Below are 23,346 nucleotides of genomic sequence, written 5' to 3'. Positions count from 1 at the left end.
AGGTGTGACTTTAAATGATTGTTTTTTATTGATTTATTAATTATTAGTATTTTATTTATTCAATCTTTTCAAATCCACCTACTAGGAAATATTTTGCCACTTTCCTCAAGTGGAATTTGCGACTTAAGAACCTTGGCCTGGTGCCCAGGGTCTGTTTTAGTGGTAATGCTGAGTTTGAAGTCAGGTATTTTAAAATCCACTAGGTCAGAAATAATGTAAAGGGGACAGAACCAGCTTTGCAGCGGGCACGTCCCTTTCAGCTCTGAGATCACATCTTCAAACTTGCTGTGAGCCCTTTAACAGCAAACCTGAAAACCGCCTCATTACTATGCATAGAAAAACTACTTTAATCACTTGGAGATTTCTAAAATGTATTTGTTAAAATCTTTCTCTCATTCCGCGGCTGATATCATTTGACTAAGGGCACTGAGGGAGCCTGACTTGAGAGGTATTGGGACATGAAAATATTGGAAATTCTTATAAGCAGTGTTTAAAATAGCTTTTCTGTAAATGATTTGCTTCACACAGAAAATGTGATCGGCTGGCGCCGTGGCTTGGCAAGCGCTCTTGATGAAGAAATTCACAGGTGATTTCACCTTTGATGAGGAACACGACCATGTTTAATTTGTCGTAACAACTTCTCTAGCCCCGTGAATTCTCCCCCTCTCGTGTTTGCCAGGAGTGATGGCGGCAGCTGGAGCTGCTGCCGGCCCAGCCAAGGCCGCAGAGGAGGGACCGGAGCCTCTCTGAGGGGCCTCAGGGGACCTTAGCAACGTGCAGTTTTACAAAAATGGCTTTTCTGGTTTTGTTTAGCCTCGCTGTTTAGTTGGCTTATGCTTGGCTATGATACCTGAGGTATCTCAAGTAAGAAAAGGGCCTGTGAGGGGTGTTGAGAAGGCAGTGTTGAGAAGCAGGCCCTGTGTCACACAGATCGGTCGGTTGTTGTCTAGGAGATTTCTTTTTATATTGTTTATCAGAAGGCAATGATGACTGTGAAAATTTTCAATGTCTTAATTATCTGTTGCTGAGAAGCAGGGATATTTTGTGGTTGGTAACGATCGCGTAAACGTAATTCATGGAATTATTTTTATAATGCTGTTTTTATTGGAGATACAGTTTGAAACCGAAGACAGATGACATGAAACACCTAATTCTCCTTCCATTGGAATAATCTATACCTTCAGCATTCAAGAAATAACCTGAAAGATGAGGAAGTATTTTGCTCATTAGAGACTTCAATAATTCTTTTATGTAACTCTGGTTCAGTCAGATAAATTGATTTCTAGATTTTGGCCTGGCAACTAATAAAGATCCCTTTCAAATATTAGAATCACCATAGAAGACATGGGGAAAAAAAATCATTATTAGAAATTCTCTAAGCTGAATGCAAACTGAAGTTGGCAATTCAATCTCACTGTAACACCGGCGTGAGGTATGTGATGCTGAGGGGTTTTTTGTCCTTAGATTCAGTGCAAAGTTTGTATTGTTTGTTTGATTTTTCATTATTATTACTATTAATATTATTATTATTGTATTATTTTAATTGATATTTTGTTTATTCAAAACATGGTTTATTTACCTCATCGCCAAGGAAAGCAAAGCAAGTACTAACTGGGATACAAGAAGCTGGTGGTCAATACGAATATTTGCAGTTGTTTGACTAGCAAACTGGGGGTTTGGGGGTTTACTGGGGGGGCAGTGCTGTTGGTGTTTGTGTGGAGTTTGCCTCTTTTTTTGTTTATGAGTGTTGTGTGTTGTTGGGTTGGTTTGGTTTATTATTTCTTTTAGAAAACATTTTTAGTGCAGTAAAAATATCCTTTCTTTTCAGTTTCATTTAGTAACTGGCAGAGTTCTGTGGGTTGGGTCACTGATAGGCTGGATATTAAGCTTATGAAACGTTAATACAGACCTTCAAAAATATGTTGCTAGATGTTAATATTGAAACAGCGCTGGAAAATGAGGGAATATTTCAACACAACTGGCTCTTGTAGTTTGATCACCTGAGCCGGTACTTTTGAATCCTCGCCCTTGCTGGGCTGGAATATGAAATTAAGCATTCAGATCTGGAAACCCCGGTCCCCGGAGAATTTTGCTCTTTTGGAAAAGGCAACTCTGTCAGCACAATGGAACCATCTCATGTTGCTGGAATAAAAGGCATTTCTGGAAGGCATTTCAATGAAGTAGAGGCCACATAGAGAGAGGGAGAGCGGGGAAGAGATAAGGTGAAAAAATGTTAGAGGAACAGTGGGCCAGCCCCATTATTTTGTGCTAACTTGGGTTAAGTAAGCCTGCAGTATGACACCTTTTATTTAAAAAGTACAGAAAATAACAACAACAAATGGTTAGTGTATTACTATTAAAATGAAGATGATACCTGCTGACTCGCTCTGATTTTCTGCGCAAACCTGTTTTTTACAGTTCCGTTCCTCCATGATTCTAGTAGTCGACGAAGTCTTAATATAGACTTGAAATATCTCCTAATTGAAATTGATTCAAATGTGTTTCTCTGCTTTTGCGTGGTCTCAGGGGAACGTATTTTTGCATTTAGGATCGGTGGGGTTTATTTTTATCTGCTACACAGTGTAAGCCGTCGATGTAACTTCAGTGTGTGCTGGATTAGCTTCTACTGTTACCATTCCTTTTGCTTTCCAGTTGCTGGAATGATTGCAGCTGATTTTGCCCCAGGCACCATTCACCAGGGAGCTGGTACCTGGGGTTCCGTTGATATCCCTGTCAGTGCCAAGGTAAGGAGAGCTTGACTTGCATTCGCTATGAGGAGCAGGCTAGAAATAAATCATTTTAATATGCTTTCTGAAGATAAAAAATTAGGAGGGGGAGTGGATGTCTTGCTGATTATTTATATGCACGCCAGGGGTATCTGAGAACCTTGACCATGGTTCTTGAAATAATATTCTCTCTCACTGAGGTGCTGAGAAACAACTTTTGCTTTAAACACTGAAGGAACTAACCTATTGTAAAGGGAGTATTTTCTGTATGCAAAATCAAAACGTATATATATTTTTTTACTTGGAAAAAAGCCTTCCTAAATGATATCTGTAACAAAAACTCTACCACAGAAGTATGACATTGTAGCCTCTTCTCCATTCGACAAGTCTGTTGTGCGGTGTCTCAAACCTGGTTCATAAAAAGCTTGTGTGTTGTGATGATGTTGGCCAAACAAAATAACTTGATTTTCAGAAATGCTTGCTAATTCCTTTTTTAGAAAATTATTTTTAATAGCGTGAAAGGAGTTATACAGCTGAATGACATTTGTTTAGTCAGCCACGTAACATGAGCGTCTTTCAGAAGACTCAGTTTTGACAAGTCTGTGCTTAGTATCCAAATACTAGCGAGACGGATGATTTCCTTGCAACAATGCCATATTTAGCACACTAATAAAGAGAGGAAGGAAAGTGGATCTTTGAGAAGCTAATTATTTCTGGAACTTGCAGCAGAGTTGAGTAAATCAGCATGCTGCATCTGCAGTGCTAACCAAACCAATCTGAAATACTCGCCTCCCCGCGGAGGTATAGAAATGTCATAGTCCGCGGAGACCTGCACTGCATTTATGCAGGTCTGCCTTTTCTGTCATAGATTCAACAGACCTTTCCAGAGAAGAGCTACAGTACTTTAAACAACCTTAACATGGGCTTTAAAGAGATTAATGAATATCAGCCTTGGACTAAATAAATCTTTATCACTCGCTTTACCTACTACTGTAATTGCCTGAGTGCAGTGGAACCCATTTGCTCTGCCAGCTTGCCATTAATCTGAAATACATCTTTGACAAAAGAATCTACCTTATCTTCATTTTATGTGTGTGAGCGAGCTCTGGCACTTAATTAGATCATCAAAATACTATTTATGAATCTATTTAGTTGTATGAATGTTATGTTTGAGGAGTACTGACCTCATGTAAATTAAAAAAAACCCAAGTCTTCAAAATCTGTTTGTTACAAAAACGTATGCATTCCTGTCACTGAATAAAATGTGTTAACAAACATAAGAGGGCCAAGATTGTATATGTGAGGTTTATACAAACACACAGTATATGTGGCTTGCTCACTGTCCCTTCTGTCCACATAGCAATGATTTGGGTCCTATCATAGATATTACATGTGAATCTCTGTGTGTGTATGTGCATAAATTACACCTTCAAAACTCATTTATGTTTACAGGCTATCAAATTGTTACAATTCAGAATCAGGCTGCTGTGGTAGGTAATTAATGCAAATATTTCACACCTGTTTCATAATGCAAACAATTTTTATATTTACTAAGCCACAATGTTCCATTGACATTAATGAAGTATTTTCATGCAAATTTAAACTTCTTTGAACTGTCTGCCTTTATTTTTTTTTAATTATGTACTTACTTACATAGTTTTTCTAGAGTATTTTCAGACTCTTATGAAAGGACTCTCTGTTTTCTAAGCTCACAGCTAAACACACAAACAGAATTTAGGTACTTTTGGAATAACCAGCAAGGACAAGTTATATAAACAGAATAGGTTTTCCTCGGGAAAGAGAGAAGTTGGTATTTAGAAGGAATATAATTCGGGGTATGGGAGAGGCCTTGCAGATTTACTCAGGTGGCCGCTATCTGCACAGATAATTGTGTGGCTTTAATATAATTGTGAGGTTTAACACGGGGCAGAAGAGTTTCACTCTCCCTTAGACTAGGATCTGTGGTGGATTCTTTCTCAGTAGATGGGATTCAGCTGAGGGTGTGGTGTTCTCATTAACTTCATCAAGGGAGATGATTAACAGCTGTTTAACCTCAAAGGCCAGGGAGGAAGATGACCAAGACCTAACAAAATAAAAAAAAAATGCAGGGTATAAAACTCCCCTTGGATTGAAATATCTCCTGTAAATGATACTGAACTAATCAGTGCATGTTGAAGACATTGAGGATGGTGAGGTGGTTTGCTTTTTTTTATTTTTAAATGAAGGTATTTAAGTTTTCAAAATGGAGGGCATGGGTCTTCTGGGTGCTTGTTTCCATATTTTGAGTGTTGTCCGTTACCAGTAGCTGCTGTGGCAGTGTGTATAATGGGGACAGAGTCTCCGTGAGGTGGTGACGGTCGGTGTGGTTTAACATGGTGCAGCTGGGGATGGAGTGTGTACTGTGACTACAGCATGACATACATAATCACAGAATCACAGATGGTTTGTGCTGAAGGCCCTCCCCAGCTCCCCCAGTGCCCCCTGCCATGAGCAGGGACATCTTCACCAGCTCAGGTTGCTCAGAGCCCCGTCCAGCCTGGCCTGGGATGTCTCCAGGGATGGTTCATCCACCACCTCTCTGGCCAACCTGGGCCAGGCTCTCACCACCCTCAGGGACAACAATTCCTTCCTCATGTCCAGCCTGAATCTCCCTCCTTTAGTTTAAAACCATCATCCCTTGTTCTGTCACAACAGACCCTGCTGAAAAGTCTGTCCCTATCTTTCTTATGGGCCCTTTTAAGTCCGGAAAGGCTGCAATAAGGTCTCCCCAGAGCTTCTCTTCTCCAGCTGAACACCCAACTCTCTCAGCCTGTCCTCCCAGCAGAGCTGTTCCAGCCTCAGGTAATTTCTGGGGCTCCTCTGGCCCCTCTCCAGCAGGTCCATGTGTGTCCTGTGCTGAGCACCCAGAGCTGGAGCAGCACTGCAGGGGGTCTCACAGAGCGGAGTCACATCCCTGAGCTGCTGCTGGGGATACAGCTCAGGACACAGGTGGTTTCTGAGCTGCAAGTGCACATGGCTGGCTCATGTCCAATCTTTCATCCCCCAGCACCCTCAGGTTCTTCTCCACAGGTCATCCTTTCACCCCCAGCCTGGATTGATACCGGGACTGCCCAGACCCAGATGCAGACACTTGTAACTCAAATGGATCCCAAATGGATACAGGTTTGCTGGCACCGCTCTGTGCCCGCAGGCGTCCCTGCCATGCACAGGACAACCTGCTGCTGCCCTTACATCTTGTGCTTGTCCTGGGCTCGCTCTGTGCTGATCGGAAGCCGCTGTGCTCCTCCATGTGGCTTACACCCGGTCTATGAGACATGTTTGGAGTCGGGAAGGTGGGTCTGCGTGTTTCTGTGCTTGACGCTGAGCACGTTTCTCTGTATCTCCACACAGCAGCTCTCAGACCACGACGGTCCGGCCCATTTCTGCCTTTCTTTAAGCACATTGACATGGATCTGGAAAGCTTTGTATAGAAACAGCAAGTATTATTGTTGCTAAACACTAGGGGATATCCTTGTGTTTTTCCTTCCATGTTACACACCAAATTTCTTAAGATCGTTAAGAAAAACAGTTTTCTTTGTACAAGTAGCTTCAGTGATTGTGGGGCAATATATCCTAGGTTATCCTGTAATGTCGAGTGACTGGAGGTGGGGTAATCAAGGCTGCCCTGTACATTTATTTGAACTGTTCTTGATTAAGGGGCGGCTCTGTTCAGCAGAAAAAAAACCACAAGTGAGAATTTGCCCTTTACATTGAGATGATTATTTTTATACTATGTTTCTTGACCTTTCAGTGCTGTGTTTGGTGCTTGTGGTTGCTAAGCGCTTTCTAGCTCCCTCTTTACAAATCAGCCACAAGACACTGATGGGTCTGAGACTGAATTCAAGAGCTGGCAGAGTGCTTGGGATTTATTGTTCCTTTTTTCCCCCCTCATTCGCAGCAGTCCTCACGTATCTCTTGCTGCTCAGCTATGCAGACCATGACCTAGCTGATGCTGCAATACTTCTTCCTTTTTCCTCCTTTGACCCACAGTTTTCGGAGTTCCTTGGAGTGCTGCATGTGAAGCAGCCAGGCTGCAGCTCCGTGCCTCTGCGTGGAGCTGCTGCTTTTGCCCTCGCTCTGCAGTTGACCTTGCAAGGTCTTTCCTTCACAGTAATGTTTGTATTTTCTTCACTTTCAGACTACACTCCTGTGAAAGCGTTTATCCTGACAGCTGCTGTTTGCATGTAGTAACAATTGCAATAAACGGGTGGATTTACAGCAAAACATGAACACAATGCGTGTGCATGAACCATACAGGTACCTCCTCTGATTTGCAAACGTCTTTTTTAACATGATGCCAGAATTGTAGCTATTTATTCCTACAGCTTCTCCTAAATATTTACACCGCATTGCAGGACAGAAACTCTTCAGTACACAAGGAATCCCTTTTCACAGACTTTTTCAATTTCTGACCTATTGGCTGAATGTTTGAGCTGGAAGATGACAAGAAATAGCTAAATGCGTTTGGCCAAAATTTTTGAACTCTGTACCAGTGATTTAATATGGTTTGGTACCCAATTAATACATTCAATTCTGAGCTTCTGAAGCCTTCTGCAGAGGTGGCTATCAGGAGCTTTGGGGTCATAGAACTGATACAGAGCAAAGGGCAGAGACTTCTCTAGATTTCCTGAATGAAGATATTGGGAGGAACGGGCTGGAAAATAATTAACGTCCTGGAGTTCAGCCTGAGAAAAGAATTGCTGGGAAGAGTGCTGGATGCAGAGGCATAGAAATAAAATCTCATCTACATGAGTAATTAACGCTGACTAGGCTTTTAAGGCTTGAAATCTTTCTTCTGTGAGAAGCAGTAAATCAAAATAATTCTGACCACCCTTTACGCTTGCAGGCTGAACCAGTGTTATTTTTTTCCTTTGGCATCTATACATAGTTGCTGTTACTTTAGTTAATGATACAAATCTAGCGATTAAGAAGCCGTTTCTGGATTTCTAGTGATTTCACATCTGTTTTCACAGTTTTATGAGGCTCCTGGAAATGCTGAGCAGTGACACTTTTCTGGGTGGCTTCTCTTTTTTGGCGTATACCGGTCGTCATCTCTTGGATGCTGGGAGATTTTATACCTGAAAACATTGATGGTATTGCTCTATGTGACGGTTCTCAATTACCTTGCTTCTAAACTATGGTTAACAGCTGCAAAAGCCAAACAATATTTAAAGATGCATTTATTATTGACATATAGTTTTCTTGGAGTTTTCCAGCACACTGCCCAGTGATCACCAGCCACCCATTCCTGTTTCTTGAAGAAGCTTCTTTTTGTGAAGGACGTTCCACGGTTCTAACACAGCCTCAGCAACATAATTGCCTTTTGGTAATTTTACTTTCTTCTTCTGCTTCTTCCTGGCAGACGGAGCTCAGGAACACTCACCCTGCCCTAGAGATTATGAGTTGGCACCCAAACTGAAATCTTGGTGGTGGACTGTGTGTGTTTTGGTTTTGTTGGGATTTTATTGCTATTTTTTTCCTTTTTTTTCCTTTTTTTCCTTTTTTTCCTTTTTTTCCTTTTTTTCCCTTTTTTTCCTTTTTTCTTTTCCTTTTTTTCCTTTTTTTTCCTTTTTTTCCTTTTTTTTTCCTTTTTTTCCCTTTTTTTCCTTTTTTCCTTTTTTCCTTTTTTTTCCTTTTTTTTTCCTTTTTTTTCCCTTTTTTTTCCTTTTTTTACCTTTTTTTTCCTTTTTTTTTCCTTTTTTTTTTCCTTTTTTTTCCTTTTTTTTCATTTTTTTTTCATTTTTTTTCCTTTTTTTCTTTTTTTTCCTTTTTTTTTTTTTTTTTTTCCTTTTTTTTCCTTTTTTTTTCCTTTTTTTCTTTTTTTCTTTTTTTTTCTTTTTTTTTCTTTTTTTTTCTTTTTTTTTCCTTTTTTTTTCCTTTTTTTTCCTTTTTTTTTTCCTTTTTTTTTCCTTTTTTTTTCCTTTTTTTCCTTTTTTTTCCTTTTTTTTTCCTTTTTTTTTTCCTTTTTTTTTTCCTTTTTTTTTCCTTTTTTCCTTTTTTTTCCTTTTTTCTTTTTCCTTTTTTTCCTTTTTTTTTCCTTTTTTTTCCTTTTTTTCCTTTTTTTTCCTTTTTTTCCTTTTTTTTCCTTTTTTTTCTTTTTTTCCTTTTTTTTCCTTTTTTTTTCCTTTTTTTTCCTTTTTTTTTCCTTTTTTTTCCTTTTTTTCCTTTTTTTCCTTTTTTTTCCCTTTTTTTTCACTTTTTTTCACTTTTTTTCCCTTTTTTTCCCTTTTTTCCATTTTTTTTCCCTTTTTTTCCCTTTTTTTCCTTTTTTTCCCTTTTTTTTCCCTTTTTTTCCTTTTTTTTCCCTTTTTTTCCCTTTTTTCCCTTTTTTCCTTTTTTTCCTTTTTTTCCTTTTTTTTTCCTTTTTTTTCCTTTTTTTTCCTTTTTTTTCCTTTTTTTTTCCTTTTTTTCCTTTTTTTCCTTTTTTTCCCTTTTTTTTTCCTTTTTTTTCCTTTTTTTTTTCCTTTTTTTTTCCTTTTTTTTCCTTTTTTTTCCTTTTTTTCCCCTTTTACCTTTATTTCCCCCCCTTCCCCCCCTTCCCCCCCTTCCCCCCCTTCCCCCCCTTCCCCCCCCCTCCCCCCCCTCCCCCCCTTTTTCCCCCTCCCCCCCTTTCCCCCCTTTCCCCCCCTTTCCCCCCTTCTTCCCCCCTTCTTCCCCCCTTCTTCTCCCCTTCTTCTCCCCTTCTTCTCCCCTTCTTCTCCCCTTCTTCTCCCCTTCTTCTCCCCTTCTTCTCCCCTTCTTCTCTTCTCCCCTTTTCCCCCTCTAACAATGTCTGTTTATTTCAGTAAACCTTGTGGCATGATACTCTACGGGGTAAGGAACCATTTTGATACATAAAAGTAGAAAGTAACTGTTGTGTTTTAATGGACAACAGAAAAGGTTTTTCTTTTAAGATCTTTATATGTTTCTTTATAGCAAATGGAAACTGAAAGTCTGTTTTGTTTTCATACTGAACACGCCCTTTTATTTTAATTTATTTTCACCTTACCATATTATTTTGGTTTTGGAGATCTTTACCGACACAAAACTAATCTCACATGCATAGATAAATTTGAGGCTTTTTTGATTTTGATTATTAATATTATTGTGTGCTCTTTATGCATATTTATTTGTGGTCACCGTATATCTTAGTTACAATTTCTTAGTGTTATTCTAGAAAACAAGTTTCTGAATGAATAGAACCTTGTGTTGTTTTCTTTCGCTTCATGATGTTTATTTATTGGAGGTGTCAATGCCTGGTCCATGCCAGGCTTTCTCACAGAGAGTAATATTGTTTGTTACAATTGCCTCTAAATGAAATCCGTTCATAGCAGCGATAGCGTGCGGCTCATACAGGGGAAGAGAAGAACTTAAATCAGCCCCAAAACACACTCTGTGAGTTCTGTAAGGTTTTGTATCATTTTTACAGCCACTTACAAGGTTTATCTGATCCGTTTAAAGCGTTATCATCTCCATCGCTGGTTTCTGAAGAGGGTCGCACACATTCCGCTTGCAGCAGCATCGCAATCCCTCAGCATCTCACTTTCGGTGTTTGTAAACCAGTTTGATTGTGATGGGAGTGTGGCATTAATTGCAAGCAGAGAGGTCGCTATTAGAAATACGGCCCAAATACATCTGTATACCTGTGGTCGGTAGGGTTTCATTGGCATTAATTGCAAGCAAAGAGGTCGCTATTAGAAATACGGCCCAAATACATCTGTATACCTGTGGTCGGTAGGGTTTCATTGGCATTAATTGCAAGCAAAGAGGTCGCTATTAGAAATACGGCCCAAATACATCTGTATACCTGTGGTCGGTAGGGTTTCATTGGCATTAATTGCAAGCAAAGAGGTCGCTATTAGAAATACGGCCCAAATACATCTGTATACCTGTGGTCGGTAGGTTTTTGTGACGTGTTTGTGCTGCTGATAGCAGAACTGAGGGGCTTCCCTTGGGCACAATCTGTGTGTGTGCACATGTGTGACTGGGACTTGGAGTTCTGTTGCTGTTTTATTGAGCTGGCACCTGGGTCTAGAAGGATAGGCAAGCAGGGAGGACGGTACTGCAGTGTAGTCCTTGGAATGTGGGCTCTTCTGATTGTGCTGATCAGTACCTGTTTCATCTTCAGTTCCAACAACTGTTATTCTTGGTTAATTGTTCTCCATCTATGCTCATTTGACTTGTACTTCTAGAATACTTTCTTATTATTGCACGTCTTCAGATGGGAGGACAACAGCTGACATGTTCAGTGAACATACTAATTTAGGGGGAGTTTGCTTTCATTGTTGGAAAAAAATCAATTATTTTTTTTTTCCTCCAACAGGCTTGTACCAGGCCACTTAGCATCATATTGATCCAACAACTATGAGGCTTTACTTCATTGAGGCCAACAGAGATGACTTTTCAGCAGCCATTATTCCTCTATTCATGCTACGTAAATTGCATCTCAATCACCAGGTAAGGCTGGGAATTTCCTTATTAGTTCCTTTATTATTAATTTTTGGTAAAGATGGGTGGGGGCTGTGAGGACTCAACTCGGCATGTTACTAGTGCTGAGTCCAGACATAGGACCAGGACAAGTGGAACGTAGACTAAAAGATCATGGAAAGCTCAATGTTTTGCTCAGCCTACACAGCAGCCCGCACGTACCTTCCTTCTTTTATGTTCCCAAGACTGGATTTTGGAGCACCAAGTTCTTTAAGGAATCACATTTTCCCTCCTCTTAACACTTTAGGAGGAGTTGTATTTCATCTGCCTAGCTTTTGCCAAAGTTCCTCCTTATGCTGGTGTCAGAAATGATGGGGATGGGATCTGGGGAAGATGCTTTAGGCAGCATCCCAGGAAAAACTCCCCCCAGCCTCTCAGGAATGGGTCTGTGCTTGGCTCATTGCCATGCGTGTTCCATTGGGGCATCACAGTGCTCGCTGCAGCGCTGAACTCGTGACTTTAAGGTCTGTTTGGGTTTGTTTTGAAAGACTTGGATGCAGCTGCCTCGAATTTCCACTCAAATATGTTCGTTTGGCCTTGCTTGTAATGAGCTGAATTTCATATTGCCTGTACTGCACAGTCAGCTTGCTACACAGAATCTTAACAGCTTTAATAATTCCCCTAACCATCCAATTAGACTAATAATAAAGGCTTAATTACATATCCAGTTAATCATCAGATTTGTTCACTGAATGGCTTTAATTGGTAGATAGAGCTGTTACACTATTCCAGTTTGAAAGCTATCACCCATTTTTGCTCACAGCTATATCCACCCGATTTTTTTCATGATTGGGACTTGACCAATGTTTATTAAGACAATAAAGAGGCTCAGAAGCAAAAGAAACGTAACCGCCCAGCGCTGTGGCAGCACCGACCGGCCTCTGGGTGCCTGTTTTCAAACCAGGAGCTCGCTTGGCCCTGCTCTGCACTCCTCCCATTGAAGGAACTCCAAATAGCAAATGGCTGCTTTTCAGGTTTCCAAAAACGAAGCTGTTCTGTATTCTGCCCAGGTAGTTCCCTCAAAATGACTGTTAAAGACTCTGGGAGCTGGAAGCCCCTTGGCTTTGTAGGATTCAATAACGCTCCACCTAAGCCATTTTGAAATAGATACTTCAGTAGCCCTGAGTCTTTTCTTATTATGGAAACATATAAATTGGCTCATCCTGTAAAACCCTTCAGTTTTAAAAATGTAAAACCTAATTGCCTTATGGACATTCAAAGAATAGAGGCGCTTCTCTGGGGAGATTTTGCACTGAACCAAAAGATGACAGAACTAGTTACTGATTAAAAAGAAAAGAAGAGTTAACCTCTTGATGCCAGTTGTCAGGATTTCCCCCACATATATTTCTGCCTGGTTTAATTGCTACTATGTTTCTACGCCACACAGATCTTCATTTTCTTCAGGGTTGAATGGGGTAACTGGTTACAGAAACCTCATTGTCCCAGTCATGTTCCCTTCATGCTTTCAAATCAAACGCCCTGTACAACTGCAAAATCATTTCTTTCCTTTAACAAGCCTTCTAGTATTCCAAGTTCAGAAGACTTGCGTTCGATGTTGAGCTTTAGGCAACAATATTGACCTTCGCTGTGTTTTATGAAGGTATCATTTGAAACTACCTTAGTTTCAGGGGGGGGAGCCTTCTAGTATGTCCAGAATAATTATTCTGCCTTTGCATAAATAATCTGTTATCAGAGGAGAAGAAATGGTGATATTTTTAGTAGGCGTTACACCCTGGGGAAGTAAATGACACATAAAAATGAACTTTCAAAGTCTTGGTCTATAGAAAAAGGAGCAGTGTGTGATAGCAAATAAAAAAAGTGGATTTCTGTGAATTAGTACAACTCATTATTCGTGCCGTACACACTTGCTGCTTTACATTCCCTGCGCTCTAGCTGGAATATAAAATAAACGGCCCGGCCCTCGGTGGCGGTGGCTCTGATTGAATGCCACCTGCAGCATGGCAGCCGAGCATCAAGGAGCCGCAAGCCGGGAAACATGCCGAGCAACCGCTCCTTCAAGTGCGTGTCACAAGTTCCCTTTAAATATATTTAAGTGGTTTAGGTTTAACAGGCACCCCAGCTCCCTCTTGCAGCTCATTTAAGGGGGTGAAGGGGTGTGCATACAGATCAATAGCACTTTGACAAACTGTGTTTCCATAGCTGGATCCTTAAAACAAAAAAAAGAATAAAGGATTTCAGCAAATGCACAGATGCTGAAGCTCAAGTATGAGAAATGATCCTGCTTCAGCAGTCTCATCTTTAGAGTCCCGCATCTCTGGCTGTTCGGTGCAGGAGCTGCGGATTCGTTTAGTATGCGAATTGCACATAAAAATTAAACAATGTCGGTGAGAGTGTAGTGTGTAACCTTTTGATTAACTTCTCTTCAGATAATTAATGTAGTTATTAATAACGTGCATGTGTTCACGATACAAATCTAATACTATCTGTAACTGAGGTCAGAAAAATCAAGGTCTTGCCGATCCAGCCCTGAGATGTTGTGTAATGTCCTCATGCAGCAATGTGCAACATATTGATAGCAAACCAGCATGTAGGTGATGCCAAAATTAATAGCTGTTCACCCTGAGAACCTGTAGTGAGTTGACTCTCATGGGCTTCAGCTTGCTCTGTGTCACCTCATCTCACCTCCTTGTGCATCCCATGGGCTGAGAGAGTTGGGGTGTTCAGTATGGAGAGGAGAAGCTCCAGGGAGACCTTATTGTGGCCTTTCTGGACTGAAAAGGGGCTCATGAGAAAGATGGGAACAGACTTTTGAGCTGGACCTGTTGTGACAGGACAAGGGGTGACTGTTTTAAACTAAAGGAGGGAGATTCAGACTGGATGTGAGGAAGGAGTTGTTGACCATGAGGGCGGTGAGAGCCTGGCCCAGGTTGGCCAGAGAGGTGGTGGATGAACCATCCCTGGAGACATCCCAGGCCAGGCTGGACGGGGCTCTGAGCAACCTGAGCTGGTGAAGATGTCCCTGCCATGGCAGGGGGCACTGGGGAGCTGGGGAGGACCTTCAACACAAACTATTCTGTGATTCTATGATTCGAAGTCCTGGGTGACATTCAAGTGCCTGTTACTTTCGTACACTAGTAGCACATGTCTTTATGCTTTCCATTATTTTCTTGTTTTTCCTTCGACACGTTTAAAGCATCTTCCTTTGCCGTGTTTCCGCTGTGTGATGGTTTCCTATGGAAGGGGCAGCTGCAGCTGAGGGCTGTGCCTGTTGCTATTCTTGCCTTCCCTTGGTGCTGCACGCCTTGGCGACATGAACATTTTCCTTTAGACATGACCTTAGTTTAACAAACTGTTCCAAAAGTTGACAGAAGCCAGTATGTAAAATGGGTAAAAGCAAAGCGGACGCTTTTGTTAAAAATCAGGACCTTATTAGTTTTCTGGTTGTGTCGGCCACGTCCCGTTCTCTGCAATCAGGTTGAGATTCCTTTATCTGTCCCTGCCGTTTGCAGAGTAACATGTTGCTTACAACCATATCAGGAATCTTCCTGCTTTATGATGGTTCATTAAGTGCATACAATTAAGCATCTGTTCAAACTAAAATGCTAAACTTTATGGCATTTGCGTTGACAGTCAAGTGTGCTCAGTACAAATGCCACATTTCAGTACTTGCCTTTTTAGTACTTTATTGCATTGTCTCAAAATGAGCTTTTTATGTGTTTTTTCTCTGACCCTTTCAGACTCAGCCCTGAGAGAAGTGCTGCGGCTTATTCTTGCCTTCTCCAAACCTGGTTCCAGCCCTGGCCTGTGTCTGTGACCTATCAGTTCTTGTTTACTTCCTCTGTAAGTTAGATGAGCCTCGAGACCTTTTCCTTTTCACACTTCACCTCCAACGTTATTTCTTTCTGCATGTTTATTCAGCTCCATTTGAAACTCTTAAGTGCTCATTTTGATTTTCTCGCCCACAAGAGCAGTTATTAGTTCTTGGAAAGCTCGTAGACCTGCAAACTGTTCCCTTGCTGAGTGAAGTTGTGATGCTGTTACTGTGATTCTTCCTTTACTCAGTGTGCATCCCTCTGCCTTCCTACTGCTCGTCCTGGTCTTGTCAGGCATTCAAATGTGAGCTCTTTGGGGAAGAGCTTTATGTTTTAATGTTTCTTTATAGCTACTGGTGCACTGTAAAAGTAAGTCAATGTTCGAGGTCAGTCTGCTAAAGTTTATTTGATGCGCCAAACTCTCTTGCTTTTTGGTTCCAGAAGAATGACCAAATTCTAAGATTTCTTTATGGCCTTAACTGCCAAATTATGAATTCAATATAAAATATTTCAACAGCGGTCAAAGCTTTTCCTGTTGCTCAACTTACCACAGGGCTGTTACATCAGAAGATAACCCATTTTCAGATGCGTTTGAGTCATGAGCTGAAGGACACAGCTGGGGCTGAGAGCGGCTGTCTGGATCTGGCCCTATCTACCAGGACTCTGGAGAGAGAAATAATGCCTCGGTCATGCAAATGTGGAACACAAATTTGTGACAGATTGCGTGGCACCCTGTTCATAGGGGTCAGGCAGCAACGGTGTCAGCGTGAAAGCTGAAAAACATGTTTATATGTTATGGAAAAAGGGAGCAATTGGATCTGATGACCACTTAGGCATACGCCAGCAACACAGCATCTCCATTTCAGAGATGTACCTGTGGGGCTGGATTGTGCCAATCCGGAGCATAAAAGAAGAAAGGAACAGAGATTTCAGGTGTGGGGTTGCCCGGTCGAAACCAGAAATAAATGAACTGGGGTATGGATTGAAGGTGTTTAGTGCAGTGAATTCATTCAGCCTCTCAAGTTGCTCAACAGCAGCTGTTTTGTTGCCACTTTTGGTTTGGAATATATGAGAAATTAAATACTGGTTGTGTTTGGCTATCTCTGCTGCTGTACTAGCTGCAGAATAACTTTGATTTTTCCCCTCCACATCCATTCTAATTATAACATATTAAATAAAACAGTGTTGCTAGTGAAGGAGACAGTCACTGTTGAACTTCTTTAACTATCTGCCGACGCTGAGAAGTTGAAATGTGCGAGGGAAATTTGCCTCGCGAGGAATTACAGGGGAGCTTTGGCCATGTTTCTCATTTAAAATAATTCTTTTCCTCATCCTGTATCTGGGTGATGTTTGTGGCAGACTGGGCCCGCTCAGCCCTCTGTCACCTCTGCCAGGTGACATGGGGACAGCCAGGGCTGGGGACAAAGGGCTCGGGAGGTGCCCGGGATCAGTGGGTGCATCTCAGCAGTCAGAGACGTCTCTCCAGCATTGAGTAGGAAATGAAGGTCTCTCTGAGTGGGGCAGCTCTAGCAACATTTTGCGAAAGGCAGAAATGAGGAAGCATCATCATGAAGTCTTGAGTTACTTTCCATAGCACTGATGCTTTGCTGACTTCACAGGTTCAGAGATTTTTATCTCAAAAGTATAATTATGCGAAATAAAATTCAAAATGCGAGGGGAAAATCCAGCATCTACTGAATGAAAATATTTTAGAAGCTGACTATTTTTTAAGTGCCTAATTATTTAGAATCTTAACTTCTCATTCCCCTTAACAAGTGATGTGATCTGCAAACTCTGTTTCTGTTGAGCCCTGTCCGAGGACTGAGGGGTGTTGAATTCAGCATCCATTTAGAGGAAGGAACTGACATCAAAACATTTGTCATTTTAGGGCTGATTTTTGTCACCGTACGTTGGTGCTGTTGTAGGAAAGACTCTTTTCTGCATACAGATTTTAACTAAAATCTGATGAGTCTTGAGAGCTAATCAATCGCTGTCTGAAATTTCCCTGTCTGAAAAGATGCTTTTGTGATAATGTTTGAAAACTATCGATGGAGCGCTGCAGCGGCAGGTACCACGTGAACCCGGTGGGTGCTCCCAGACCGTCTTGGAAATCCAGTTGTTAATGCAGAATTGGATTAGCCTGTGTGATAAACCCCCTGGCGATGAAGTCACAGAATTTTGTTAATATACTATGTCTCAAAACTATCAATAATAACATGGATTTACATTAATTTTAGTTTTATATTCTCCCCACTGTGGCTAAGCATCTGAGGGACTTTAAGCTATTCTGTCCCATTTTACAATTCTTGTCTCCTTTATTTATCTGCCATTATAGCATCTCTCTATCAAGTAGACATTTGGGTGTCCCTGCTGCTGCTGGACCTGAGCACCGTCCCTTCCTGATCGACACCAACCGGAGAGTCCCCAGCACTGCTCACCTGGGCTGAAGAAACAGGCTCTTCCTCACTCTCCAAATCCTCAGAAATTCAAACAGCAAAAATGGAAGCTCAGTTATTTTCTATGGGAATTCCTGCTCATGTATAACTGGGAAGAGGGGAGAAAATAACATAGCAAGGAAAGCCTTCAGAAAGAGAGAAAGTAGGTGATAAAAATAGGGCATTTCCCTGACTGAATTTCCAGGCTGTACAGCAAGAGGTTTCACTCCTCCTTTTTTGACCTTAAGGAAAGTAAAAGGGGAGGGAGGGATGTTTGTACATCAACACAATATTGGACGTTCCTTAATGGAATGAAGTAATGCTCAAAAGAATTGGAATTTATTTTGCTGCTAGTGATTACGCTGGAACTGGAAGCAGCATGTTTGAAAGCATTCTGTAATTCTGAGGTATATCTTGAGATAGTCCCCATCATGGATCCTGTGAACCTGGGAACTAGTTAGAAATCTGGCACTGTAATTCTCGAGCAATACACCCCTCCTCTTGCTGCTATCAACTTGATCTAAACTGGCCGTACAGTGTAATAGTAGTTCTGAGATTAATATAGTTATTAAAAAAAATCCATAACCAGTTGTATTGGTAAATTAAAAATATGGATTTTTTTTCATGAGATGAAAAGTGTGCAAATATGCTGTGAAAATGCATGTGCATGCAGGAGAGATGTGTGTGACCCTACAACATAAACTGTGAATGTATTATAAAATTGTGTAATGTCCCATGATTTCAGCTATAACTGAGCCCCATCTGGTGGTGATGGAAAGAAACAACTGAAACTGCAGGGAAAACATTCACCTAAACCTCTGAATCTCTTTTCAAAAGATCAAAGATTTAACTATATAAACGCTATATATACATATAGGTGTAAGATAACCTCTAAACTTCTAAAAACTGCTCAGCTCTACAGTTCAAACTAGTAGCTGTATCTTCATAAAGAATGAAAGGGTGTTTTTGGAAGGTTTTCAGATAGCTTTTTTTTTTTTGTAGGGATTGACTTTTAATATAAATGCTTGTGGTGTGGTCGCTTTTTCACGTTTCTGATTCAAATAGATGTCAGCGATTACTTCATCTTAGAAAAATAACACTGAATTGGCTTTTGTTTGTGGGAAAATATAATGCTCAGCAGCTCCTGTGGTTTTGCTGTGCCCCACAGTAGTAGTGCAGCACCTACCCCGTTTCCCCAAAAATAAGACAGGGTCTTATACAATTTTTGCTCCAAAAGATACTTACTTTTTACATGTATAGCTGCCTGGACATTATTTAAATTGACTTTTTAATGAACTGTAACTAGGGCTTATTTTTGCAGTAGGGCTTATGTTTTGAACATCCTCAAAAATCCTGAAAAATCGCAATAGGGCTTATTTTCAGGGTAGGGCTTATTTTATGGGAAACAGTGTACTGTAGGCCAGAAGAATGACTGGAAGGGCAACACTGACAGGCTGTGCCTGGGAAGTTCAAGTTGGGCACCTCTGTCATGTTCCATCCCTGGAGCTGGTCCAGGGTGACCTGCATGGAGCCTCTCCAGCGGCATGGAGAGCTGGGCTGGGGTTGAGCATCCCGAGTGATCTGTTTCAGTTCTTTATTATTCCACAGGAAGGAGTTTAATTCTCATTCATTTCTCAAAATAGGCATGTTTTTATACCCTTCTTGAAGTTTAGGTGTTTATAGCTCTATACCTCTGTACAGCCTTGGATGGCCCATATTGGCTCTAGTTTTATGTAATACAAAAATGATGCATGATGTGGTTTTATAAATGCAATGGGTAAGTTTATTACACTTGTGAATCGGTAAGCATGAGCCAGTGTGTGCCCAGGTGGCCAAAAAAGCCACCGGCATCCTGGCGTGCATCAAGAGTAGTGTGGCCAGGACAACTAGGGAAGTGATTGTCCCCTTGTCCTGGGCACTGGGGAGGCCTCACCTTGAATCCTGGGAGCAGTTTTGGGCCCCTCACGCCAAGAAAGGCCTTGAGATGCTGGAGCGAGTGGAAAGAAGGGAACGGAGCTGGTGAGGGGCTGAAGCACAAGTGTGATGGAGCGGCTGAGGGACCTGGGGGGTTCAGCTGGAGAACAGGAGCTGAGGGGAGACCTTCTGATCTCTGAACTGCCTGAAAGGAGCTTGGAGCCAGGGGGGTCGGGCTCTGCTCCCCAGGAACAAGCACCAGGAGCAGAGGAAACGGCCTCAAGTTGCGCCAGGGGAGGTTGAGGTTGGATGTGGGGAACAATTTCTTCCCCAAAGGGCTGTGGGGCATTGGAACAGGCTGCCCAGGGCAGTGCTGGAGTCACCATCCCTGGAGGGCTGGACAGACAGACATGAGGTTCTCAGGACATGGGGCAGTGCCAGGGGTGGGTTATGGTTGGACTCGATGGTCTTGGGGGTCTCTTCCAACCAAGATGATTCTGTGTTTCTATGAACGCTCAAGTGGTTGGTGAGTCGTTGGTTCTGTTGTGAGCCGAGTTGGAGTGCCCGCGCTGTTGGTGTGTTTGTCACAGAGATGGAACACAGGTACTATTGGGGTCTCGCGGGTACCAGCATGAACCCTGGCTGCTGGCTTTCCCTTTCTGAACACAGACTGCTGCATGCCGCTCATCTGGCCTCTCTTTTTCCGCAGGTATTAGTCCACGCTGCACTGATGTTTTTACTTCTTTGGCCATGGCATCGTTACCTCTGTGGTTGAACATTTCAAGTTTTGTTTTATTCCTTTGCATTTACCCCTGACAATTTAGGGAGAATTCCTGGGAAAGAGGTAGGGCTGAACTCCTTTTGCCTGGAGGAAATGTCTGTTGTAACTTGCAAGTTCTGTGGGGGTAGTTTGGGAAGCTTGCACAGCACATAGTGTTACTCAGTAATGTGCCAACTGCTCTTCTGTAGGTCTTCTCTTACAGTTCTGTTAGTTCGAGCTAAATCACTTTCTTTTTGTTCTACTTTTTGTTAGTGAACTGCATGGCTCTCAGTTTTACCTGTTAATTATAACACCAATTTGAGGACTGCTTTCAGTGCGTGCTGTTCTTCTGAACAACTCAGAACGGGTTTTCCGTTTGAGAACATCTTAGAAGACTGAGAAATTGAGTTATGGCTGGGTTAACCACGCATTTCACATCCCCACTTGAACTAATATTTAGACCATTTTGTGCTATCTGGTACTGTGAATTTGCTGCGAATCTCCGTAGAGAAGCTATTTCACGAAGCTCTGTGTATGGGGATTTTATGAGATCCTTCTTTTCCCTTCAGCACCATCTTCCTGCGCTGTACAAATTGGGTAAACTTAACCCTTTTCCCACTTTGCTGGAGGGCTGGGGAGGCTGTGAATTCCAGGCTGTCTAGGCTGAGTGAAATCACTTCACACAACAGTACTTGGCATTTCTCACAGAGACTAATTTCTGTGCTAGGGTTTACCCTTCTCTTTTGACCTGTTTCACCTGTGACATCTTAAAAAACATGCTTACATTGCAATGAAAGTGGAAGTTTTTAAGTGTAATTTATGTAATGGTACCTGCAACTATTATACAATGTGTAGTCCAAGTTTTTCATTAGGATTTTAGGTCTCCAAACCGAAAATAACACCGGTGTCTCTCTAAGGGTCAAAGTTATCCATTTCTGGTTTAGACTTAAGTAAATGGATCAGTGGTGTATTAACTTTGAGTTTGGTTTTGAATTGATACTGGTAGCTGTCGAAATCAGAGCTGCGATGCGTTGTTTAATAATGCAACCTCATTCTTTTCTACCTGTTGCTTTTAAAAAGCCCTCTGGGTTTCAGTTGGATCTGCTCATCCCTTCGCACAACCTAGAGATGAACCTGAAGTCCAGGAGTGCTTTACGTCCGCACCAGTTGGGTTTGACACAGGCGCTATAACACTTGGGGTCACAGATTTTGAGATCCGCTCATCATTCGACCCAGGAAACACCACAGAATGTGTCAGCTGGTGTGTTGTGAGGCCTGTTTTCATATCACCAGGTAAAATAAGAGCTGTCAAGCATCAGGTGGTTGTAACCCCTGGTCAGGAGGAAATTGGAAAGGAGAAGAGGACAGAGGAAGCCCAGGTTGCCTTGCAGTGGCAGCTGCGATGGATTTCAAGCAGCACCAGTAATGTTATGGGTGGGCAGCAATAGGGTGGGTGCAATCTAGTCTAAGAGCAGAAATAGTGTATTAAATGATGGATTAGCAGGAAAAGAGCTAGACTGAGGGGAACAGAAGGTGTGATTTGGGAAATCTTATTAAAAATATTGAAACTCAAACCACCATTCCATCTTTCAGGCTGGGTAAATTACCCTTTAATAGAACAGCATTTTTGAGACCAACAGAAGATATTATAGAAGCATTAACAGCCCCCAGACCTCACTGATGGTTTATAGTGGACACAGAAGTTTGAATAAAGCACCTTCGTGCAGAACTAAGTCTTTGGCTTAGGGAATCTTGACTCTGAGCAGAATGAGTTTATAAAGAATTTGCAGTTTGCTTCAGCACTCACTGTATGCAGAGGGGTGGCCAAGTCCAAGCGTTTGGATCTCCTTAGGAGCTGGAGCACAATGATATTTGGAGCACACAACCATGAAACATAATTGCTGATCCTGATTGCTTTTAAGAGGCTGTGATTCCTACAGTTGTATTTGTTAGCTGTTCTCTCCTGTGTTACTGTATTGGGATGGATACGCACAGTGAATTCAACGTTATGAATGTGCCCAGGGAAAAAGAAAGCCTTATAAGTTGATTTTTAATGTTAATTGATATAAAGCATGCTTTGGGGCAATGTAAGTAAGAAATAGAAGCTGGTTGTGTGGCGTTTGTATACTGAAGAGTTTGTATTGTTTGCTTTAGGTAACGCGGTACATCAGTGGGCAGAGGAGTGAGTCACTAGGTCTTGATTTGAGTGGACCTGATTTCTGCCCGAGCTATTTAGGGGGTTTTCTGCCAGCTTTTCGGAATGGTTCCCTGCTGCCTGCAAGAACGTGCTCATCAAAACCAGATTCTGTGCGAAAATGCGAATTTTGTTAAAGTGGAAGATTTCCACAAAACCATACCTTCTTAATTGTGTTTTTTTTGGGGGGGGAGGTGGGAGTGAATATGTATAAGCAAGCTGAATTTTTTCTTCTGATTTTGATTTCATTACAATTTCGAGAACGATCGTTTTAAAATGCATATTAGAAAGTAATGCATATATTATTTTATAGTACGCATTGTATCTTTGTCATCTCTTTCGATCAAGTGCTGAAACTACTCATTGCATACAGGAAGCCCTCTGAGCTGGAAGTTCACAAGTGACAGCACTTTCCTTTAAGGATAAAACAGAGGTAAATGTAAAATAGTATTTCATACCACAAAGTGTGTTGTCACCATTGCTGTCAATAGTAACAAATACTTTCCAAGGAAGAAATCTTGAAAAATAAATCTTTTGCAAATAAATTCAATATATCACACACATATATCTCCCTATAGATATGGATAAAAACAAATGCTGAAAGTACATGTGATCGAGACGTTGTGGTGGTTTACTCAGTATATTATTTTTAATTGAGTTTCTTATCCATTGCTTTTGGTCAATTAATTTGTTTTCTTGGATATATATTATAATTATAAAATGTAGGTGTAATCTACAGCTGATGCAAACATTGCAGTAGCAGCAGGGCGGACCTGAATTAATAATCATGTCCTTAGTTGTTTGGTTGTTTTTCCTGGTGTGTTTTTTTTCTTCCTTCTTTTTTACCCTAAGAAAGCTGTTGTTGGTTCCTATGCAATGTATATATTGTAATATTATTGTAGTGACACAGTGGGCTCCAGCACTGCGTTAGGGCTGGAGGAGATGAACAGCAACCACATGGTGTAGTTAGTAGTTCTGCTTCAATATCTTGAGAAATTAGCAAACGTCTTGTCTTTTAAAGGCATTTGTCTATTAGGAG

At 41.4% G+C, this 23,346-nt stretch overlaps 1 long non-coding RNA gene across 4 annotated transcripts in view; it reads left to right on the top strand.

Moving 5' to 3' along the window:
- The first annotated feature begins 2,453 nt into the window (after positions 1-2,453).
- LOC110360413 (uncharacterized) overlaps positions 2,454-23,346 on the top strand; it is a 50,261-nt gene continuing 29,368 nt past the window's right edge. For 3 of the 4 annotated variants that reach the window (XR_010465869.1, XR_010465871.1, XR_010465868.1), the window contains exons 1-4: positions 2,454-2,744; positions 11,068-11,201; positions 14,930-15,032; positions 17,340-22,740. This is a non-coding gene — a long non-coding RNA (uncharacterized LOC110360413). Of the gene's footprint in view, positions 2,745-6,903; positions 8,092-11,067; positions 11,202-14,929; positions 15,033-17,339; positions 22,741-23,346 lie in introns of all 4 variants that reach the window. The other variant, XR_010465870.1, reaches the window with a different exon arrangement.

The sequence above is a fragment of the Columba livia genome, chromosome 13, assembly GCF_036013475.1.
Source record: "Columba livia isolate bColLiv1 breed racing homer chromosome 13, bColLiv1.pat.W.v2, whole genome shotgun sequence".
NCBI classification, from domain to species: domain Eukaryota; kingdom Metazoa; phylum Chordata; class Aves; order Columbiformes; family Columbidae; genus Columba; species Columba livia.
This window is presented reverse-complemented; position numbering and strand designations above follow the sequence as displayed.